The 12,869-nt window shown below is 51.1% G+C and overlaps 1 pseudogene; it reads right to left on the bottom strand.

Moving 5' to 3' along the window:
• Window positions 1–2,984: 2,984 nt before the first annotated feature.
• On the bottom strand, window positions 2,985–4,977 carry LOC123039099 (uncharacterized; annotated as a pseudogene).
• Window positions 4,978–12,869: the final 7,892 nt, after the last annotated feature.

Below are 12,869 nucleotides of genomic sequence, written 5' to 3'. Positions count from 1 at the left end.
ATCACGCTAAGAACTGCTCCAAGAAACACAGTGGTTGCCTCCCTGAACGCCTTCTCCTGTTCAGGAGCAATCGTTCCCGTGGACACACCGGTGACCCAGAACACGTTCATAGCCGTGAGCATAAAGTGGTCTTTGTCTGCCAACGCTTAAAATACGTACCGGTAAACTTATCCGGTTTCAGTGCTGCGGCAAAGGCACTTGCCGAAAAATTCCTACACATAATAGGTTTTTGGATTGTTGAGTAAATAGGCAATTTCTCGATTAAATTAATCCACGAGTAAATCACTAGCATGGCATTGACTAAGTTGATGACGTACTGACTTTGATCTAAACATGCACGTACTAAGCAAACAGTAGACAAATCTACACATACTGCTAGTACTGCTAATATGAAATTAATCAGGAGTGGGATAAACGAGTTATACCCTCTAGTAGGCCATGCAGAGGCCGCGGCTTTGGTGGCAGCAGCGGCGTCCTCGGCGGCCTTCTTGTCGGCTTCAGCTTTCTCGGCGGCGGCACGGTCGGGATCGGTGGACATGGTGATGATGAAGGCGAAGCGGACGTAGAGGAAGTAGACGATCGGAAGCGAGCAGTCGCGTAATCGCTGCCCAAAAACCTATTCGCCCCTCACCCTGTACAGGAACCAGAAGGGCGTGGTTTCGGAGACCTGCTCTTCCGTCGACCGTGTACGCGGCGGACGGGATGGAGTCACCGGCGGCAGCAGCAGCAAAGGAACGACGGTGGGCATGCGCGTGAGCAGATGTGATCTGTTCGTGGCGGCTAGGGTTAGGGGACACAACACACTTATATAGACGCAGCCGCGTGGAGAGACGTGGGCTTGACCCACGTCCGAGTCTGTGACGGCCCACGATCCGACATCTCAGATCGTGGCCCTGCTGTCAGAACCTCTCCGTTAGTAACTGGCAAAAATAAACGCATAGGTGTGAGCGCGAGGCGAGGCGGCGGACGGCGGCGGAGGAGGAGCGCGCGAGGGCCTCTTCTCTTCTCAAGCTTCAATAGCATGTAGAAGAGCCACTCTTATAAACCACTCCAACTTTCCTTGCACTAGCATGGTGGGACTAAACTTTCCACCACCTTGTCATGCCACCTACATGGGCCCTTAGAGATCAAATCTGAAATTGTTATATGGGTTCTAGGCCCATCTCATATTTCAACACCTCTTAGACGAGTATTACCTCGTCGCATCTACCTTCGGTATGCGCGCATTTCTCCTAGAAACAGTACCCATCGATCAGAGGTTATTCCTCAGTAATTCCAACAACATATACTTGCTTACACCGACTCTGAACATTGAATTCGGTGTGTAATTTGCCAGGTCTTAACAAGGCCGAGCTTTTTCGGCTAGCCCAGGGCGCGGTGGAGTTCGTGTTCGCGGGCGACGAGGTGAAGTTAGGGTGGTGTTTGAGCGAGCAGCGACGGCGATGTAGTCCCCATCGGCCTTGCTCTCCGATGTATTTGTATGTGTTTCCTTAGTAGATAAGGAGGAGGAGATGGATAGAATAAAGAAATCTCATGTACTGTGTGCGCCCCTGGCGGATCAAATGACGCACCGTGGTTCAGTTACCTGGACGGGACGGCGATTCAGTCTTTCTTTTCCCCTGAACCAGAACATTCGTTCGGTTTGGTTCTTGTCAACGGAATCACACGGAGCCCACGTAGGATCGATCGATCGATCGCGTGCATTGGATTATACGGTTGCACAATACAGAATGCACAACAGCGGCATTACGACGAACAATCGGTGAAGTGCTAATCTGGTATACAGATGCTCTGAACACATTTCATAGAACCCATTGTTATATCTGGTAGTTGTATATCCTGTTACTCCGAATGGTAATTTGATAGCATTCGCGAAGCGGGGTAATATATTGCTGCGTGTGGTTTGTTTTGTTTTTTCGGAAAGGAGGTTAGACCCCGGCCTTTGCATCATAGTGATGCACAACCATTTTTATTAATTGAGTGATAGTAATTGATACACCAGAAGCCTTATCCCCTCCCTCGTTGCCCCTGCGTACGACGGGGAGGGCACCCTAGCCACCACCGCCGGTACTCTCCCATCTCGTCTACTCCACTGCGGGCGGCCGTCCCCTGCCGTGGCGTCGACTGGTGGGGGTGGCGGCGCATCAGTGGGGGTGGGCTTCCCCTCCTATGCGCAGGTTCGTGATGCGTTGGCCGGCGGCTGCTCCTAGTCGGTGGTGACGACAACTCAATGCAGGGTGTGCCAGTGGTTGGCCGGTGGAGGCAGGGGCGATCCGGGGAGAGAGGCAGGGGTACCTCTCGATCTTGTCATCGCGGAAATCTGGAGGCACTAGATCGGTCGTGGCAGTGGCCCCGGTCTACGATGGTTGCGGTGTGGCTGGCGGCTGCCTGCGACCTCCCACTGCTCGTGCTCCGGCCGGCTAGGCCCCCTTCCTACCATGGGGCGATTTGGGGCGAAAGGTGCCGCCTTTTGCCCTTCTTTGGTCGGCGGCGATTGTGGTTCTTGGCGTTCGGTGCTGGTGGTGAGGTAGATTCCTTGCGACCAGTCGCACCGCATTTCGGAGGCGGGGTTTGATTGTTGGGGCCATCCCCTTGTCTGCTCGTGGCCAGGCCAATGGCGCCGGCGCCCGTGGACGTCGTATTCTTCTTGAAGGCGTCATCGTGGCCTCTCTCTGTCCTTCGGGTGGCTCTAGGTGAATACCTTGATGCTTTGGATTGGGTGGCGGCAACACTACATTGTCGTTTCCCTTCTTGAAAGCGCCGTCTTGGGGTCCCTGATTGTCAGCCTCGGCTTTGATGTTGTTCTTCTACACAATTGTATTACCGAAAAAGGCTTTCGCCCTGCTTTATAGATAAAGCAACTGTCCAAGCCAAACATCCAACAAGGTTCACCAACACACACACACACACACACACACACACAGAGGTCTAGCACAACAAGTAGTCAAAAAAGGTTAATGCTGAGGGCACAGGTCAACAAGCCCTTAAAAATATAAAAAACACGCACACGCGGGGTGCGGCAAAGCATCTAGTCGGGCTCCAGGGGTGGCGGGGGGAGCGGGGGCGCCAAGCGGAAGGCCATCGAACGAAGGTCGGCGATGAGGTTGTTCATGACGTCCCGATCCTGGAGGCGGCTAAGAGGCCGCCAGAGCTGCAAATATCCACACATTTTAAAAATGGCGTCAGTAGCACGTCGGAGAGGGACCTTCTGAATGACAAGCTTATTGCGAACGGTCCAGAGCGTCCAGGCAAGGACCCCAACCGAGAGCCATCTGATATGGCGGTAGCGAGGGGGGAGGCGTGGATTTCCGCAAGCAAGTCAGGGAAGTTGGTGTTACACCACTGGCCCCCAACCGTCTCGCGGAAGCAGGACCAAAGGAACTGAGCCGTAGAGCACGAGAAGAAGATGTGGTTAGCATCCTCCACCGTGTCGCACAAGGGGCACATCCCGTTCCCAGGTCCATTATGCTTAAGGACCTCCACGCCGGACGGGAGGCGGCCGCGAATCCATTGCCACAGGAAGATCCTGATCTTCAGGGGCAAGAGGATATCCCAAATCAAACTGAAGGGCTCGGGGGCCGTCGAGGGGGCGATGACCGCGTAGAGGGATTTGGTGGAGAAGCAGCCGGAGGGCTGAAGCCGCCAAGAGGTGACATCTGGGGTGCAAATGCCGTCCATAGGGAGGAGGGTGATGTCCTACATTAGGGCATCCCAAGCAGCAACTTCAGGGGGGCCAAAGGGACAACAGAAAGCGAGGCGCCCTAAGTCAATAAGGGCCGTCTCAACAGAGACACGAGGGTCAACTGAAATTGCGAAGAGCTCCGGAAATCGCGCGGCCAAGGGGGAGTCGCCAATCCATCGATCAAACCAGAACAGGATCGAGGACCCGGTACCTACCGCAATGGATGTGCCAATACGAAGCACAGGAAGCAGCTGGGTGATGGCCTGCCAAAACTGGGAGCCGCCCGAGCACTGACAAAATGCAAGGGGCTATCCTCGAAGATACTTGTTCTGGATGATGGTGAGCCAGAGACCTCCATCGCCATTAGCAATGCGCCAGAGCCAGCGAGTCAAGAGGGCTATGTTCATGGGGCGGGAGGACAGGATCCCAAGACCTCCCTGGTCCTTGGGTTTGCAGATATCGGGCCAGCTAACCATAGGGTACTTCTGCTTATCCCCCTCCCCAGCCCAGAAGAATCTGGATTGCTACTTGGCGATCTCCTGATGGAGGGTCTCATGGAGGCTATAGAAGCTCATGAGGAACCACAGAAGGCTAGCAAGCGAAGAGTTGATAAGGATCACGCGAGCAGCCTTCGACAATCAACGCCCTTTCCAGGGTTCAACGCGATGTTGCATACGGGTCACCGTGGGGCGGAGGTCCGCCACGATGAGCCGCGAGTCACTAATGGGGATCCCCAGGTATGTCGTGGGGAAAGAACCCAACCGACAATTAAGTCGGTCCGCTATGGCATGTGCTTCCACCGGGGGGAACCCGAGAACCATCACTTCGCTCTTATCGAAGTTGATGGTTAGGCCCGACATCTGTTGGAAGCACAGGAGGAGGAACTTCAGGTTAGCAATGTCTTGGACGGAGCCCTCCACCATAATTATGGTATCGTCCGCGTATTGGAGGAGGGAGACCCCTCCCCCTCCGACTAGGTGGGGGACGATGCCGCGAATATGGCCAGCATCTTTGGCCTTATCAAGGATGGATGCAAGGGCATCAACCACCATGTTGAACAAGAACGACTAGAAAGGGTCACCCTGGCGAACCCCACAGGGGGTAGGGAAGTAGGGCCCGATGTCTCCGTTGATGTTCACAGCGGTCCGGCCACAGGAGACAAGTTGCATGACCCTAGTCACCCACCGGTCATCGAAGCCCTTGCGAAGCAACACTTCTCGCAAGAAGGGCTAGTGGACCGTGTCGTAGGCCTTGTGGAAGTCTAGCTTCAAGAAAACCGCCCGACGGTGTTTCATCCGGACCTCATGGAGGACTTCGTGGAAAACCAGAACCCCATCCAGAATAAATCGGCCTTGTATGAAGGCGGATTGGTTCGGGTGGCTAATCGTGTCCGCAAGAAGGGTCACCCTATTGGCGTACCCTTTGGCCAGGATCCGGAATATCACATTAATCACTGTGATTGGCCGAAATTGGCGGATGTCGGAGGCGCCCGGGACCTTGGGGATGAGGGTCACGATGCCATAGTTAAGACGCCCAAGATCCATAGTGCCCGAGTAGAATTCCTCAAACAGGGCCATGACCTTCGGCTTGATGGTCGGCCAGAACGTCTTAAAGAACGTTACGGGCATGCCATCCGGTCCCAGGCCCGAGGAGGGGTTCATGCCTTTAATAGCCGTGAGAACCTCATCCCCGGTGAAGGGGGCCACTAAAGCAGCATTGGCCGCATCAGAGACCAATTGAGCACCCGACCAAATGTCGGGAGCGAGACTAGCCCCACCCTAAGGGGTGGGGTAAATAGGGCTTTATAGAAGCCATCTACATGGGCACGGATGGCCGAGGGGCGAACGAGAGGCGAATCTCCATCCCAAAGGCAGTGGATGGAGTTTCGGCGCCGGCGGCCGTTCGCCACCGCCTGGAAATAGGCGGTGTTGGCATCACCCTGAAGTACCCACCGTTGGGTACCACGCAAACGCCAGTAGGCCTCTTCATCAGTGTAGATGGTTGAGAGCCGGTCTTCAAGGTCATATCGCAACATCCACTCATCCGGGGAGATTCCGGACGTGTCAGCACAGGCATCCAGAGCTTGGATAGCCAGCAGGAGGGCCTTTTTCGCTCTCGGAGATCCCGGCCAAGGTTGGCACCCCAACCCTTCATGAATTGGTGGGCGAGCTTGGCACATAAGTGCCACGAGTCAACTGCAAACATGGCGCGATGAGGGGAAGAGCGGGCAGAGATCCCGCGAGCAGCGACCGCCTCCCGGAAGCCGGCCTGGTTGAGCCAGAAGAGCTCGAACCGAAAACGCGGTGGGGTGGGGGGGCGCTTGTCGACAGTGGAGAGGAGGAGGAGGACATGATCAGACCCGATCCTGGTAATCGCACGAAGCGAGGCTAGGGGGCAACATAATTCCCATTCTGGGGAAACTAGGACGGGATCCAAGACGGATCGCGTCGGGTCAGCCCGACGGTTTGTCCAAGTGAACCTGGCACCCGTCCGAATAGCTGCATTCGGAGGAGGTTAATCCGGTCATTATTCTTCTCATCCGGGGATTAGATGAGGTTAAAGTCTCCGCCCACAACAACTGGGAGGAGGGAGTTGGAGATCTTCAAATGAAGCTCTTCCAGGAAGGCCGGGGAGCGGCGGTGGTCCGCCGGACCATAGACAATCACAACCTGCCATTTGAAGTTGAGAGCCCGCTCGAAGATCTCCATACTAACGAAGAATTCACCCCGGTCCATGCCACCAACCTCAAAGGTGGCATCCTTTACCCCTAACAGGATGCCGCCAGAGTGGCCTGTGGTCCCACTAGAAGGGAGCCAATGCCAAGCGAAGAGGTGAGAACTAAGACACTCGAGCTCTTGGAGGGAGAACTCAGTGCGCATGGTTTCCTGGATGGCAATGATGTCGATGTGTTCGTCTCGCATGTATTCGATGAGTTGGCGGCGGCGGCCATCATGGCCGAAGCCGCGGATGTTCCAGAAAAGGGCCCGCGTCTAAGCCCCCATAGGGGGCTGCTTGACCCCAGGACACGGGAGGCGCTTTGCGCGCGGAGAGCAACAGTGCGAGAGCGGGTGCGGCCACGGATCACTCCGTCGGCCACCGGAAGACCCAGACCTGCGGAGGTCGCGGTCGAATCCTCGGTAGGCCGGAGCAAGCGCGCCCGAGTCTCAGCCAGCTTGCCATCTAAGATCTCACGAGCCCTAATGGCCGCGATCTGTTCTAAGGGGGGGCCAACTTCCCCTCTGAAAACGATGGCCGAGTCAGTGGCCATCTTGGCGAGGTGGCCAAGAGGGACGGCCTCAAGCGCGGAAAAGGAACAACTGAAAGAACTGGGGGGGACAGGATCCACACCTGACTCGAGGTTCCGGACCGCCGCCCGAAGCTCTGCGCGCTCAGCGATGGACGGAGCCCGGGAGTCCGCCGGACGGGTCGCGTCGAGGCGGGCGCTGTGGCGGGACGCCGTCACCGGCGTCGATGTGGAGCGGGGCCGCCTGGCGTACGCCACCGTCGACGGAGGGTGAGCGGAGGTCGGAGTGGTCACGACCACGGCCACCGTCGCGGTCGGGGAGGTAGGCAGGGCGAGGAGAGCGTCGGGGGCCACCGGCGAGGGAAGCGGGGCGACAACCTCCAAGATGTCGCCAGCCGCAACGCCCGCGGGTGGGAGGGACGGAGCCGGCGCGCCGACGGGGGCGCACCCGCCGCCACCCGTGGGGACTGGGGAGGTTGAACCAGGGGGGCCGGGGGGTCCGGGACCGACGACGAGGCGCGAAGGGTGGAGATGATGGAGGGGGAGCGCGGCGACAAAGTCGGCATGACGAGCAGGCCCACATTGAAGATGTCACTGGCCGACTCGGACGGAGGCGAAGGGGGCGCGACCGGCGTGGAGACCAGGTGGAGCGCACACAATTGTATTTTGCCTTGGGTGCATGTGATATGTGTGCCCAGTTCTATATGCGGGTTTGTATGGTCATTGCTTTATATATATAATGGTGTGTGATCTTTTCTGGGTAATTGAGTAATAGTCACGTGGTTGACATGTCTATTATGGTCGGGCCTGACCAACGTTGGATCTTTTACATTGTGGTGAACTGGAGATGGAGATTGCTGATGTTATCGTTGGCGGACGTTTTTATTTATGTTGAGAGAGAGGATATTAGTAGATGTCCCTATCAATTCTAAGCTAGATATGCTCATGTGTGCGCTTTAGGCTTTCCCGGCTTTTTTTTAAGGTCATCCATGACTTATGTATTCAGATTCACCTGTAGCTTATCTAGGGTTTATCCTTGGAAGCCAAGAGTAAGCTTAAGTCGGCTACATAAAGATGGTAAGCTTAATTAACACTGAGGCTGGACTATGCAGGATACATCAAACTCATGGCCCATGCATTCACAACGCAACGCAATAACACACAAGACGAAGCTTACATAACCCTAATCAGCATTTCCCATAAGCCCATCCAGGGCGAGTTAACTACTTAATAAGGCATTTAACTGATTTAACAGCCATACATCCAAGCATATATAATGCCACGCACGCAACATACTAGTAGTCGGCTGCTAATCTTTACTTAATAATAAAGAGAATTAGGTTTCTTCCATACGTCACAAAAAATACCCTTGAAGTTGGCAAAATTTACCCACCAATGCCACCTGTAAGTGGCAAAAAACGGTTCACGCATCGCACTGTTGGTTCTGGTTTATATAAGCCGAGATCCACTAACATAACACAAAGATACACTGATCGCAGTGGCCAGCGCCGCCAGGGTTCGATCCCCAGCCTGCCCACCTTTTATCTCTTCTTTTTCGTCTCGCAAGTGCGCCTACTCATCCCGCACACAGTAATGGGCCGGCCCATTTGCAGGTTGCAACGCCCCTGTTTTTATTTCATTTTTTGCCTTTCACGTTCTTATTTCTGTTTTAGTTTTTTCTTCTTTAGATTTATTCGTGATTTCCAGAAAAAAATATTTCAAAAAAAGTCTTGAAAAATTATAAACTGTGTGAATTAAAAAAACATTCGGAAAATCATAAAATGATCATGATTTCAAAAATTGTTCATGTATTATAAAAAACTATCACGGTTTCAAATAACTTTTCAGGAAATAAAAAATGTGCATGATTTTTTAAAAATATCCAGTATTCAAAACATATTAGGGAATTTAAAAAATGTCCATTAAAGTTTGGAATATGTTCACAAAAATTAAAAGAGATCCATAAATAATGAACATAATGAACCGTCGCAGGAGATCTGTAGGGGTCGCTTCATGATTGTATTCAGTTCCTCGATTTGGATAAAAAAAAGTTTTCCATGTCTTGTACAGCGCTGAGCCCTCAAAAATTGACACAACTTTCTAAGGGTTAACTTTTGTAAGCTATATAAAATGACTAAATTTCTATTTTGCCTTCATACACAGCTATATTTTTTTTACACCACATTACTAATTATTATAAACACCGTTACGTTAGGTCAAGGTGAGGCACTCACTCATCGGTCTAGCTCATGCAGTGTCCATCAATGCAGTTTTATCACCGATATTTTTTTCGTTATGACGCGTTAGAAAATCAAGTCGTGATGAGACCATCACATTTTTTATTTTTAAAATGACTTTTTAAAAGTCCCTTATCTCGTCATGACATCACCCAGACATACTTTATGAAATTACATTCTAAAATTCCTTATCTCATCCTGTCATTTGGTTCATAATTTTTTTATATCTATCACACGTGCATAATCTAATAGCCTTTCTCCCGTTGCAACGCACGGGCATATTTGCTAGTTAACCAAATGTGTTCATATGCAAGTCCTGCAACGGACATATGTCACCGAGTTACCCGTGCGTCCGATATACTCCCTCCGTTCCGAATTACTTGTCTTGAATTTGTCTAGATACGGATGTATCTAGACTCATTTTAGTGCTAGATATTCTGTATCTAGACAAATCCAAGACAAGTAATTCAGAACGGAGGGAGTACCTTGACACAACAACAAAGTCTTCCGAAAAACCCGAACTTCCAAGAGTGGCGAAACTTTTTCCAGAACCGAGACTTTTTTGCGACGCTGATGCGTACGCGGAGATGCACGTCCTTGGACGCCCCGTGCAGGGTCGCCGGCATAATGGACTTCAGGGGGGGCTCGCACGGCCCCGACGAGCTCCACACGGCTGACTCCGTCGACATCGTCTCACCTGCGGTGGAGAGCTCGGTCACGTACTGCGGCCCCGCCTCCGCGGCCGCGGACGCCCTGAGGCACAGCACGGAGACTGCCTTGAACGCGCGGCTCTCGTCGCCGCCGCTGACGAACGGGCCCCAGCCTTGCTCCGCACCGGCCGCCCAGAAGTTCTCTACCAGGCCGTCGGCGTCGCCCACGGCCAGGAGGAACACGCGCTCGTCCTTCTCCGCGATCAGGAGGACCCGGCGCTCCGACGCCGGCACGACGAGCTGGTACTGGTCGCCGTAGGTGATTCTGGCCGCGCGCAGGGAGTGCACGGCGACGAGGTGGTCGAGGAGCGCCCGTGGCGGGGCCTGGAAGCCACAACCGGGCTCAGTGCAGTAGCAGTCGTCCGGGCTGATCCGGGTGGCGCTGGGAATTGCTGCTGCCATTGGGGCAATGGGGCTAGTCAAGATGGTGCTTCTGCTTGGCCTCGTCGGCAAGCAGAAGTGAAGAAGGGTGGTGGCCGGCCTGGGTTTTTGTAGTGCTTTGGCCCGCGGATGTGTGGCATCACTTTGGAAGCGAATATTGTTTTTTACTTATCTGCCCCCGTCCCCAGTAAAAATGTCATTTCGGCAATAAAATTTACCTTTTAAAAGTTCAGCCAAAAATAATCTACTTTTTATTCTTTTTTACCAAATATGACCTTGTAAAGATTTGTTTGGTGTGCTGGGAGTTACGGAGAATTAACTCTCTTGTAAGTCAAATTCCCTCTCAATCTTCTCTTTGTGAGACTATATGCATGAAATAAAGGTGGACTGATACATCACAGACCCCAAAGTAATTAGGCTGGTCAGGCTAGTCATAGTGGGAGTAACATAGGTAGTAACATAGATGCCACATAAGCAAAAATGTTGATGTGGCAAGTAGTTAATGAGGAGAGAGGCAAATAGAGTAACCTAATATGTTACCATCACATAGCGTTTTCCAATGCAAAATGAGTCTACAAGACAATAAATGAACATGTGTATGTTACTACACATATGACACTTCCCACTATAAGGGTAGTAACATAGAGTAGTAACGTATGCATGTTACTACTCTAAGTTACTCCCCACTATGGCATGTACATGTTCATTTATTGTCTTGTAGACTCATTCTGTATTGGAAAGCGCTATGTGATGGTAACATATTAGGTTACTCTATTTGCCTCTCTCCTCATTAACTACTTGCCACATCAACATTTTTGCTTATGTGGCATCTATGTTACTACCCGTGTTACTCCCACTATGAGCAGCCTAGCCATAGTGAAAATAACTTAGATAGTAACATAACGCACCCCAAGACATGTATGCTTATGTGGCATGAAGTTAATGAGGAGAGAGGTATTTATAGTAACATAATATGTTACTCCCTCCGTCCAGGTGTATTGGGCGCCTAAGGAGCTGCACCATGATCTAGATGTGATTGGATTGGTCATATTATTAGATATAATTAGCATTAAATATCTTATAAGCTGAGCTAATTGATTGCAATTCCTTCGCCTTACCAATCAACATGCACCATGAAACGCATGCAACCAAAGTTATTGCCCATAAGATTGAAAACTTGTGGATGAGGGTGAAGCGAACGAGGCACGGGAGTGATACGAGGCTGATTTAATTCCTTCGCGTCTTACTCATTTGGAAATTCTAAAATCGCTAAAATGCCCAATACACTTGGACGGAGGGAGTACCGTAACATAACGCACCCCAATACAAAATGAGTCTACAACATAATAAATGAAAGCTTGCATGATACTACACTTATGTTACTACTTACTATAATGGTAGTAACTTAGACTAGCATGTTACTAGTCTAAGTTGCTGTCCACTATGACTAGCCTAAGCCATTCATTTGGTCCCGAATCATAAATCTGCGGTCGGGCTCGCTCCGTGTGTTTACGAACCTCTCGTCGCTCTGCTTGATAAAACGATTTGTTTCATTCTCCCACATCAGCGAAAGATAACACGCGGTACTTGTAGAGCTTGTCGCTCAGACGTTTCTTTTCTCGACCAGGCATCCCCTTTTCATTAATTTTAATATCATTATAAAGAAGATTAGCATGAGCGTAAAAAGGTGAGGGAGTTGGTACATTGTCAGAAACCCTGCTGCATTTCTGCCTTTGCAGTCCAAAGAAGAGCGGAAGAATGGAGGCGCAAAATAAAAGTCATCTTCCGCTCCCGAGCTCATTTGAACTAGTAAAATCGAAAGAAAAAAATTGAAAACAATGCAAACATTGACAAAAGTTTTACATGACCATAAAATCTCATCTTGAAAAAACATTTGTGGAAGTCGTGGCAAAAGAACAAAATCAGTACTTCAAAATGCTTTCAAAAATAACACTTTTGGAGTATCATTATTTTTTTGTTTTTGCCATGAATTCCAAGAATGGGATTTCAAGGTGAAATTTTGTGAGCAAGTAAAAACTTTTGTCAATCTTTTTATAAAAATATTCACAGTTTTTTTTTACAGTTCACCGAGCTCACCTTAGGAGCTCAAAAACTTCACTTCCGGTGTAAAAGTGCTATTTCTTTATTTCCACCGGGCGGGCGGGGGCAGATCGAAACAATTCCATCTCGGTGCATATCACGACATGGTGGATAAAAGGAAAGCGACTTCTTCTTTTTTTTTGCGAAATAAAGAGAGCGGCTTCTGATTGAACGGGTCATGCACGGGCTCATGGCCGTGCCGAGCTAGGCTCACTGCCATTAGCACTCTGGCCCGGAGATTAGACGGGTCAGGCAGGCTACTTGTGTAGGACAGAGAATACGGCCAAAACGGTGCGCAATTCCTAAGCGTCTCGGAATAAAGTAGCTCATATTAAGCGCCCGTGCCTCGTTGTCAGGCAGCACCGAACAGTACGTGAATTTTTGCACCTTAAGTTTTGGACCAGTACCAAAAGTCACTACTGTTAAGGCTGGTCACAGTGGGGAGGAACTTAACATCACACACTCCAATACAACTTTGTTTATGTGGCACGTATTTAGTGAAGAGAGAGGTGCTT

This window comes from Triticum aestivum, chromosome 2B, assembly GCF_018294505.1.
Source record: "Triticum aestivum cultivar Chinese Spring chromosome 2B, IWGSC CS RefSeq v2.1, whole genome shotgun sequence".
Classification (NCBI taxonomy): domain Eukaryota; kingdom Viridiplantae; phylum Streptophyta; class Magnoliopsida; order Poales; family Poaceae; genus Triticum; species Triticum aestivum.
The sequence above is the reverse complement of the archived record's forward strand: the minus strand, read 5'-3'. Positions and strand labels throughout refer to the sequence as shown.